Genomic DNA, 11,612 nt, shown 5'->3' with positions numbered 1-11,612 from the left:
GTTCATGGGCCTCTATAGGTATTGATTATTAGGCTTAGCTATTGAAGAATTGATTGAGAGTATTGTATAGACCCGTCCTATCGTAAAAGAGAACTAATAAGAAGTCGTGCGTTCAAAGAGAACTTATAATACCTGGGAGAGATACTTGTGAGTTCGTCGCGACTACTATACTAGGAACACAGCCATTTACTCAAGGGACACACGTAGCGATGGCTCACCACACTATCTTATATCCTTATTAATTATTAATAAAGATAAGAATAATAGTAATAATTAGGGTAAAGACACGCTACCTAATATATATTCATAGTATATAGATATATTTTTAGTAGGAGATATATTACTTCTCTCTAACCACGGGCCGTATAAGCTAAAGATTAAGCTTAAAGAGGGAGTAGATATCCCGTATAGCCTACTTTATCTACTTTTAAGACTAGAACTTAAAGTTCTTTATAAATATATCGAAGAATACCTTAGAAGAGACTAGATATATTATAGTATATTATTAGCTAGCGTATCTATTCTCTTTATAAAGAAGAAAGACGGAAGTTTACGTCTATATATTAACTATTAGATACTAAATATAGTAACTAAGAAGAATTATTATCTATTACCGCTAGTTAGTAAATCTTTAGACTAATTAATAAAGGTAAAGTACTTTATAAAGCTAGATTTATAAGATATATATTACCGACTTTAAATTTATTATAGAGATAAGTAGAAAACCATATTTCGGACTAGATATAGTTATTTTAAGTATACTATTATACTATTCGGGCTAATAAATACACTAGAAGCGTTTTAAGAATATATTAATACTATACTTATAGAATTACTTAACGTGATTTATATAGTTTATCTTAATAATATACTAATTTACTCTATGTAAAGAGTAAAGACGTAGGATAGTAGTCTAACAGTTCATAGAGAGACATAGGAATGTATTTATAGAGTAATCTTACTCTTATACAAGGTTGATTCCTAATGAGTAGAAATTGGTTTGTGCGGTCTACTTATATAGTAACCTCACTTAACTTAGCTAACTTAACCTAGCTCTAGCTACTACGTGGCTACATGGATTAGAATAGTTTATATAGGTCCGTTATGGTTCCCGTCCTAATAATATTCTTCTTCTTTTTATGCTTCGCCCTAAAGTACTTAAGTATATATAATCCTAAGTCTCTATAATCTATCGTGTACCTATATATCCGTGACTAAGTTCTTATAACGTTATAACCATCCTTAATATAGGTGAACTCGAGATTCTAGTTTACTTTTATTAGTTTATGCACGCGCTTATCCCTTGCTTTATGGCTACTACCTAGAATACGTGATTACTACTTTGGTCGAGCATATATTTAGCTTCGCTCGCCTTTGATTTTATTCTCTAGTATATCCACCTCGCTCTTAAGGTAAGTCGTTAATTCATATACTATCTTCTCTAGTTTAGGTTTAGAAGGGTCTATAGTGGTCTATTCTTATTAGAACCGGTCCTATGTAACCTATTTACGTTATTACGGTTACTAATTTAGCTTCGTTAATCGCCGTTAAGGGTAGACGAATATTCCTTCCTTAGATCTCTAGCTAACGTGTATATATAGATATCTAATACTAGTTCTATCTCTAAGCCTACCTCCTTCTCTCGTAAGACTCGCTCTAAAGGTATCGCCTCCTCCCCGGCTACGCCGGCTAAGAAGTCTACCCATCGCGGTAGCACGAAGGCGCGCTCTAAGTCGGAGAAGAGAGTAGCTAGGGCTGCTGCTACTACTGCCTCTACCACTAATATGGCTACTAGTCGCTCTAATCTAGGTAATCCTAGTACTAAACTTATGGATAAAGTGGTCGTAGGTTCTCCTCTCGCTCTAAAGCGCACGCTATCTACTCTACCTCCTCTAGAGGATAAAGAAGATCTCGTTATAGATAATAATCACGAGCCCTTGCGCTTACCCACGCCGCCGCCTCGCCGCTCTTCCTTCCGGTCTAATATAGACTAATTTAGTTACTCTAGGTCCTTTTAGGACCTTAATATTCGCTCTAAACCCTAGCCTACTAATAATAAGGCCTAGGTCGCCGAGGATACTAAACGTGGTTACGGTTTATACTATAGGAAAACGGCGAACTACGGTTTAATATACTATAAGTGTATTAAGGGCCATGCGGCCAGCTCTAAATATCTCTTTCGCTCTAACTCTAGCATTAGCTACTACTCTACTAACCGTGACAGGCCTATATACCCTATCTTTACTCTACCTACCCGCTACCGCCGCTATACCGTGACTAGTAAGACTTATCTATAGATAAGTATAATAGACTATCTTAATCTAGTATAATCTAAAGTAGTCCGCGCTAATACATTCTTAGATTCCTATATATATATAAGATATATATAACGACCTTCGCGTCCGCGAGACCCTTAAGGGTCCTTATAGCCGCCTATCTACTATATAGAGGGAGTTTAGGGAGCGCTATAAGCTCTTTCTAGAGGTTATTAAAGTATAAGTTACGAGCACGTTAATTATTTTTAACACCTATTGATTTTTCTAGCCGCCGCGAGATCTCTAGCGCCTAGGCTATCTATTCTAGGGAGTCTATCCTAGCTATAGAGGCCGTAGAGAGGATTTACTCTATCCCCCCCCGTCCGTCTCGCGCTACTAATAGATCTTATAAGAGGTCTACTATTTCTCCCTCTAAGTCGCCTTATAAGAGGGTATATATTCCCTTCTAGATTATTCTAGATTATATTAGCTAACTTTAGACCTAGTCGCTACGCTCCGGCGCTTAAGGCTCTTCCCTCTAGGCTCTAACGGATTAGATTATTACTCTAGAGGCTAAGGTCGTTATCCTCCGCCGCCATATCGTACGGTTAGAGAGAACTATACTAGAGATTAGAACGGATAATAAGATAGAGGAGTAGCTCTATGGTTCTAGCTCTATATATTAGCTCTATACCTAGCTCTATATATTCTAGATCTGCTATAGGTAGTGCGCGCCGGCTCTATTTACCTGGCTTTTATCCGTTTTAGTCCTTTTTAGACCGTTTAGATACCTATTAGCTAGTTTCTAGTAATTTAATTCTTAACTTAACGATATTATGTATGCGCTTACTTAGCTTATAACTATCGGTTTCTATATTCTAATTTTCCTTGAGTCACCTAAGTGTGGGCACCGTATATAAATTAGTTTATCTCTATAAATTCTATTAGAGCACCCGAACCAGTGGCCTAGTGGTTATTAGTTCGGGTACTCTAACCTTTTATATTTCGTGTTAAGAGTTTAATTCTATAGTAGGGTACCTTTTTTTAGGTTCTTAGTCCTATGTTTTTCTCGTGTATAATGGTCCATGTTAGTCCATTCTAGACTCTTCTATATTATTCTATTATAGTATGTCGCGTCGCGTTCCTAAAATGGTTATTTACGCTTTCTTCGCGTCTAGTAACCGTATAACGCTTGAATTATAGGGCTGCTATATAGAGTTTTCCTAGTGCGCGTCTGGATTTCCTGGTTTAGCACTTCGTTCTCTACGGTATCCTTCTTCTTTTTATAACGACCGCGACGTCGCTATACTTATATTAATAATACGCTATTCTATATCTTTTACTTATACGCAGCTATTATAGAACTTAAGATATATACTACTGGTTCCTAGGTGTCCTCGTCCTTAGTATAGTCCTTCTAACGGATTCTATATTTCTAAATACCGTCTTTATCGATCCTATGTTCGATAATATAGTCCACTTCGAACACGTCTAGTCTATCTTAGGGTATAATAGAGTATAACTATACGTTTGTACGGCCATATACGTTAGGTTAAAATCTTTTAAGTAGTAAGATGTAGAACACGTTATAGATTCTTATATTACTTCCTAAGTCGAGCTCGTAGGCTCTTATACTAATGCGACGTTTAATTCGGAAGGGACCAGCCATTTTATAATCGAGCTTCTTATTTACTTACGATATTCGTATATTATAGATATTAAGAAGGACCTTGTCGCCCTCCTCGTACGTCTAATCCTTAGCTAACCTATTATAGTACTTTATATACGAGTCGTTTACTTATTAGATTATAGCGCGATAGTTATATACGGTTTTAAAGATTTTAATCGCTAATTTCTAAGCGTGGACGTTCACGTCTATTATTCGATTAAATTAGACCGTCTAAGGCTTAAAACCTATCCTTAGACTGCGTCCGAGGTTCGCCTAGAAAGGTATAGTATCTATCGTACTATAATAACTATTATTATATACGAACTCTACTATACTTAGTAGGGAGACCTAGTCGTCCTACTCGAAATTATAGAATGCGCGTAGGTAGGCCTCGAGCGTCTAGTTCTATCGCTCTATCTAGCTATCCGTCTAAGGATAAAATGCTATAGATATATTTCTATTTATACTTACTATTTTATAGAATAACGTCTAGAATTTAGACGTGAAGGTACTTCCTCGGTCCGTAACAATCCTTTTTAGTATACTATAGACCTTAATAATCTCGTTCTAGAACACCTGCGCTAGTTCTTTAGATGTAATCGTCTTCTATACTAGGATATACCTAGATATCTTTATAAGTCTATCCACGATAATAAGAATAGAATTATAACTTATTCTAAGTATCTCGCTTAGAGGTAAGTTAACTATAAAGTCTATAGTAACGTCTTCCTATATAAAGAGGGGGGCTGAAAGAGGCTATAAATTTCTATATGGCTTGTGCCTAGGGGCCTTCGTTCTTTGATAAATCGGATAAGTAGCTATCTATTCTTTAACGTACTTAGGTATATCTTCCTAAAAATAGTACTAATGAATTAAGCTTAGGGTATGTATATACCTAAAGTATTCTACTAGGTTAGCGTTATAGTATCGGCTAACTACGTTAAATTGCGCGTTATCTATCGGTATATAGTACTTTCTATTATAGTAAAGTAAGCCGTCTACGAAGGTCTACTTATAGTCTACTTTAGTCCGTAATAACCTATCTTACTATATTTTACGTAACTTTAAAACTATCGGGTCTGTCTTCTATAGATCCACGATTAACTAGACGAGGTTAATTAGATATTTACGCTAGGCATTATCGCCCTTCCCGATAGCGCTAATAAACGGCCTACTAGGGACTTCGGTACCGCGTCTTTAGTTACTAGCTTCGGTCTTAGAGATTCGATTACCGGTATTAACGTTAGTATCTCGCTAATCGCCTAATAACTTAAAATCTAACCTCGTCCTTAAGAGTTAGGCCTATAGCTACTCTAGAACCCTATAGCTACTATAATCCTAGGCGTCTTCTTTATAGTTAGGTCTTCTTAATATTCTATTAGCTAGGTTTATACTTCTAGGTCGATAGTAGATTATAAAGTAAAAGTTCGTAAGCTACTTAGCCTATTAGACCTATTAATAGTTTAAAACCGTCATACTTATAAACCCCTTTAAGTTATAGTAATTAGTTAGTAACTCGACGTTATATATAGTACCTTTAAGATAATATCGCTACTATTTAAATAACTCTACTATTACTAGTAGCTCTTAGTCATAGATAGTATATCTAGTCTTAATATCGACCATTTTGCGTGAGAAGAACGTAACTAGATACTATTAGACCTTTTTAGACTTAGTTAGTCTAGGCTAGGAGAGAATACCTAAGATTATAAATCCTAACGCGTCGGTTTCGACGTGGATAGGTTTGGTTAGGTCGAAGTATACTAGTAATAGGGTAGTTATAAATGCCTCTTTGATTTTCTCGAAGGAGGCCCTTTCGCCTTCCGATAATTCTATAGGCTATGATTTAATATTATACTATTTCTATCTACCGCGGACCGTAATAGACGAATCTATAGTGGTAGTACGCGCGTTAAGCGGTACTACTAGCCGGGAGAAATACTTAACGAATTTTCGGTAGTAATTAGTAAATCTAATAAAGACACGTATATCTCGAACCGATTTTAGTTTAGGCTAGTCTACGATAGTAGCGACCCTATCCCTTTCTATAGTTATACCTTAATTAGTAATAACGAAGCTAAGGAAGTTAACGTGGTCCTAGTGGAACTTATATTTAGATAGCTTAATATATAGCTTATGTTTTTCTAGCCTATCTAGGACTGCGTGTACGTGCTAGATGTGTTCTTCTTCATTATTAGAGAAGATAAGGATGTTATCGAGGTATATAATGCACGTCGTGTTAAGTAGGCCTACTAGCGCGTTATTAATATACGCTTAGAAGGTTTCTAGCGCATTAGTTAGTCTAAAAGGGACTACTATATACTCGAAGTATCTATAACGGGTTCTAAACGCCGTTTTCCACTTATCGCCCTTCTTAATACGTAGGCGGTAGTAGGCGTCGCGTAGATTAAGCTTAGTAAAGATCTTTATACGCCCTAGTCTATTAATAGACTCGGAGATAAGAGGTAGTAGGTAATGATTCTTTCGCGTGATATTATTTAGGCTATAGTAGTCGATATACAGACGGAGACTCCTATCCTTCTTCTTTATAAAGAGGATTAGAGCTCCGGCTAGAGATATACTAGGCCTAATTCATCCTCGCGTAAGGTTCTTTTCGATATATTCTCGGAGGACCTATAGCTCGGGTTCTAATAGAGGGTAGATAGGTCCGTCTAGGGGTTATTAACCGTCTTCGAGGTTAATAGTAAGGTTAGTAGATTAGTATTAAGGTAATTCGGACGAGTCGATCGCTAACGCGACATATTAGTATATTTTATACTAATATAGTAGGTTTTCGTCTACTTTAATACTAAGCTCTCTATTTTAAGTAAGTAAGAGGACGTAGATAGCGGAGATTGCCTTTTTATAGTCCTTCTAGAATTATTCATCGTCGACTAGCTATACTAGGTTCCATTATAGTGGGTATATGCGCCAGCCAGCTGTTTTCTAGATAAAGTCTAGTTTCGGGTTATATTTTTCGAGCTACGGTATACTAAGGATTATATTAAAGGGACTATCTACCACGATAAAGGTTAAGTAGTAGGGTTTCCACTTCCCCCCGCTATCCTAGATACCGTATTTAATGGTATAGATACCCTATAATTTAATAGGACTGTCGATACTATAGAAGGTAGCACCTATTAGTACTTAAATATCGACGTTAAGTTCTCGTGCTCGTTAAGTCGATATAACGTTAGTAGCTAAACCGCTATCGAGTATTATAGTCTAATGTTATCTACGAGGGACCTTAATAGGTCTAGCCTATAGTTCGATGTACTAGTTAGCTAGTTATCTCTCTATTTTAGTTACGCCTATAAGTCGCGAGGGTTCCTTATAGGTAGTTAGTTTTTTATATCGTGTACTAGGTAGTTAGGCGCGATGTGTCCTAGCTACTAGCACTTATAGTATATAACTAACTTAGTATCTATATTAGTATTCGGTAGTTTCTCTAAGCGGTACTCGGGTGCTATATAGCCTATTCTACTATAGGTGTAGTAGGTAACTTTAGGTCGTTTATACGAGTCGTTTCTCGCGTCTCGATATATCGACTAGTAGAAAGATCCGCGGTACGGGCCTCGTCTTCTCGAGTTCGTGGAGTAGTAGCGCCTATAAGGTATTCCGCACGATCTATTACTAAACCGGTCCTCTTTAGATGATTTTATATCGGATTAGATTAATAGGGATAGTCATGCGCCTATACGACGTTAGTTATTTATTATACGCTAATATCATTCTACGAGATTCGCGAGTACCTAAAGGTTAGTAGAGATAGACGTTATAAGGTCGATGCGTTCCTTTACGCTCGGGTTAAGGGACCTTTTAAAGTCGTCGCATTATCGAACTATATAATCTTCCTTAGCTTCTCTCTAAAGAGGTCGGAGGTATTTAAGGAGTTATAACGGGGATTATCTCTCTCGCTATTAAGTCTTAAAGATATAGCTCTAAGCCTATTCGCGTCGCTCGGCTCTATTGCCGAAGTATTAAAGAAGGAATTCGGTGAACGTGTCCTAGTTATACGCATCCTTAGGGTGTTTAATTCGATATACTATCTAACGTTTAGATAGCGTTAGGTCTAGGTAGTTCTATACGAACCTAATCTTATTACTATCGTTCGTGAATAGGTGGAAGAATCGGCTATACTAGTAAGCCTATTCGTGAAAGCTCCTCCTGGTTTTACCGTTAAAGTAAGGTGGTTTCTTAGGCTAAGGCAACTAGGATAGTAATAGACTTGGTTGGACTGTTTCGGCTTAAGTTAGTCTATATTAGTATAGATTAGTTACTACTAGCACTAAAGCGCGTAGTACGGCTTTAAGTCTAGTAGTTTATCCTTACGCTTCGTCGAGTTCACGAAGTTACTACTTAAGCTAAGCCTAACGCTATCTCTCCGTGTATAGCTTAGTATATACGTCGTCGTAAGGCGTGGTTAACGTTGGTTAGTTCTAACGAATTAATTCGTTAACGTTAACAGGGTCTAGTCTTATAGTAAGGATGGGTCTAGTATAGTATAAACTAGACCGCGATGGAGTATAATGGACTCCTTCCTTATTATCTAGGTAATCTTCCACGGTTATACGGAATGCCGTACTAGTTATTAGTGTGATAGCCTATAGGGTGTACTTATTAGTAGAGGTAGTCGTAGAGAGACTATTCTCTTCGTTTAGATTTAGAGAGAGTCTCTTGTGTAAGGTAGTACCACGGGTATTATAGCGCGTAGTAGGAGCTATCTCTATAAGCTACCGTCGTGCTATATAGAGAGGAATTAAAATATAAAGAGTAAAGACGTGGGATAGTAGTCTAATAGTTTATAGAGAGACATAGGAATGTATTTATGGAGTAATCTTACTCTTATACGAGGTTAATTCCTAACGAGTAGGAATCGGTTTATACGGTCCACTTATATAGTAACCTCGCTTAACTTAGCTAACTCAACCTAGCTCTGGCCACTACGTGGCTACATAGATTAGAATGGTTCATATAGGTCCGTTATAGTTCCTGTCCTAACACTCTAATAGTATATAGAATTATAAAGAATATATAAAATTAGTACTAAATTATCTAAGGTAGTATAAACTCTATATAAAATTATCTAAATACGAGTTTCACTAATAAGAAGTTAGGTTTCTTAGCTTTATTATAATATATAGCGGCCTAAAAATAGAGCTACAGCGTATAAAGACTATTATAGAATAGCTAGAATCTACTACTATATATTAAATTAGAATATTTATAGGTTTTATAAACTATTATTATAAATTTATTATAGACTTCTTACGAATTATAGTACTACTTAATAAACTTATAGAGAATAATAGTAAAATCCCTATAGATAGGCGAGTATAGCGTAAAGCTAAGTTAGTTAAGATATAGTTAACGCTAGAAGCGCGAGATACGTTCTAATTATTAAAGAATTACTTTATAACTATACTAATTCTTAGGTATTTTAATTCTAAGAAGTATATTTAGGTCGAAACTAACGCGTTAGGATTCGTAATTACTAGAATTATTAGTTAACCGTATAAAGATATAAAAGATAAGGTATAATAGTACCCGGTCGCTTTCTTTTCCTATAAAATGGCGGATATAGAGACGCGTTATAACATACACGACTAGGAACTACTTATAATCGTTAAGAGTTTTAAGTAATAGTAATATTATTTAGAAGGCTCTATATATTAGATTAAATTATTATCGGATCACGTAAATCTACGTTACTTTATATTAACTAAGGTCCTTAATCGCCGATAAGTATGTTAGGCTAAGTGGATATTAATATTTAACTTTAAAATCTTATATAAAGCTAGAAGAGAGAATAAAGCTAATCCTCTATCGCGGCGTGAAGATTATAAGAAATCGTTATAGAATAACGTAGATAGTCGGTATAAGTTAGACTATACTATACTTTAGATACTATAAGACTAGTTATCTAATAGAATACTAGAAGCTAGGACACTTTCGGTAATTCTCCGCGGGAATTAGAGCGGGTATTAAGTAATCTAAATAAACGTCTAAGAAACTAAGAAAACCCTTAAAGACTTAATTAAATCTACCTAGAATTCCAATATATTAGTAAAGAAAGTTATAAGTATAAAAGGAAGCGCTATAGATCCGCCGTGGTTATTAAGATAGAAACGATAATTAGACGCGATCTACTTCTAAGGCCGACTATACGTGCTAGAAGGCGGCTTATAAATTAATATTTTAAGGGAATAGTACGATTACGCGTTAGTAGGGTACTTTAGTATTATAAGGACGGTCGATTTAATCCGAGGGACGTACGACTAGCCGGGTCTTTATAAATATATAAAAGACTACGTAAAAACGTATAACGTTTACTAGTATACGAAAGTATATAGACACTTACTATATAGTGAATTAAGGCTATTACCTATACTAAAGGAGGCATAGAAGGAATTATTAATAGATTTCATTATAGATCTACCCCTAAGTAAGTATTCTAGGTATATTTATAATAGTTTACTTATAGTTCTAGATAGATTTACGAAGATATTATACTATATCTCTATAAGGAAGACGATCTAAGTACCGGATCTTATAGATATACTACTCCGTAACGTAGTCCGGCTCTATAGTATACTAAATAGTATAGTTTCGGATAGAGGTCCGTAGATAACGTCTAAATTTTAGAAGGATTTCTACTATACGCTAGAAATTAAGTAGAAACTTAGTACTACGTTCTATCTATAAATAGATAGATAGACGGAGCGGTAGAATTAGATAGTCGAGGCGTATTTATGCGTATATTATAACTATAAGTAGAATAACTAGATAAGGTTAGTCTATATCGCGGAATTCGCGTATAATAACAGCCGATATATATTAACCCACGTAAGTCCGTTCGAAGTAAACTTCGGTTAGAACTATAATATATAGTTCTTAGGGACTTAGTTTAAAGTAGAACGACCTAACGTTAAAGTAATAGAAATTACTATAGAACTATTCTAAACGTAAAGAAGCGTTATAAAGTTACTATAAGATACTACGAATTATAGTAAATCGCACTATAATAAGGGTAGAAAACCCATGATCTTTAATATTAGGGATAAAGTTTTACTAAATAGTAAGAATATTTATAGTATTAGGCTAAAGAAGAAGCTTAACTATATAATAATAGATCTATATAAGATTATTTGTATAATTAATAACTAGACGTATAAGTTATAACTCTCTTCTACGTTAAAGATATATAATATATTCTATATTATACTTCTTAAGCTATTTCATGCCTTATTATTACTAGATTATTCTAAATAGATACTATATAAAGTAGTTATGTAAGAAGGTATAGATATCTATAAAGTTAAGTAGATACTTAGCTAGTAACGCGCCGAAGATAGCACGTAGCTATATAAAATTTATTAGAAAGGATATAATCCTAACGAAGATACTTAGGAACCTATAATAAATATTAGTAAAGTAGCAATATTAGTATATAAGTAGTAATTAGTAAAGGAAGCTACGGAATTATAGAGAATTATACTAAAGTACAGTGATTTAACATTTTTTAGTATAGTTCGGTACTAAGGACGGCCGTCTAAAAGGAAGAAGGTAAAAGAGATATAGATCTTTAAAACATTCTAAGGAATTAAGGAACTTCCTTAGAAAGTTCGAACTTAGAACTTTAAAAAATTTAACTAAAAAAGAGACTTAGAAAAATAATTTACTAAGAG

This window comes from Pseudovirgaria hyperparasitica (genome assembly GCF_010093815.1).
Source record: "Pseudovirgaria hyperparasitica strain CBS 121739 unplaced genomic scaffold EJ05scaffold_16, whole genome shotgun sequence".
Taxonomy (NCBI): Eukaryota; Fungi; Ascomycota; class Dothideomycetes; order Acrospermales; family Acrospermaceae; genus Pseudovirgaria; species Pseudovirgaria hyperparasitica.
Note: the sequence above shows the minus strand (reverse complement) of the source record.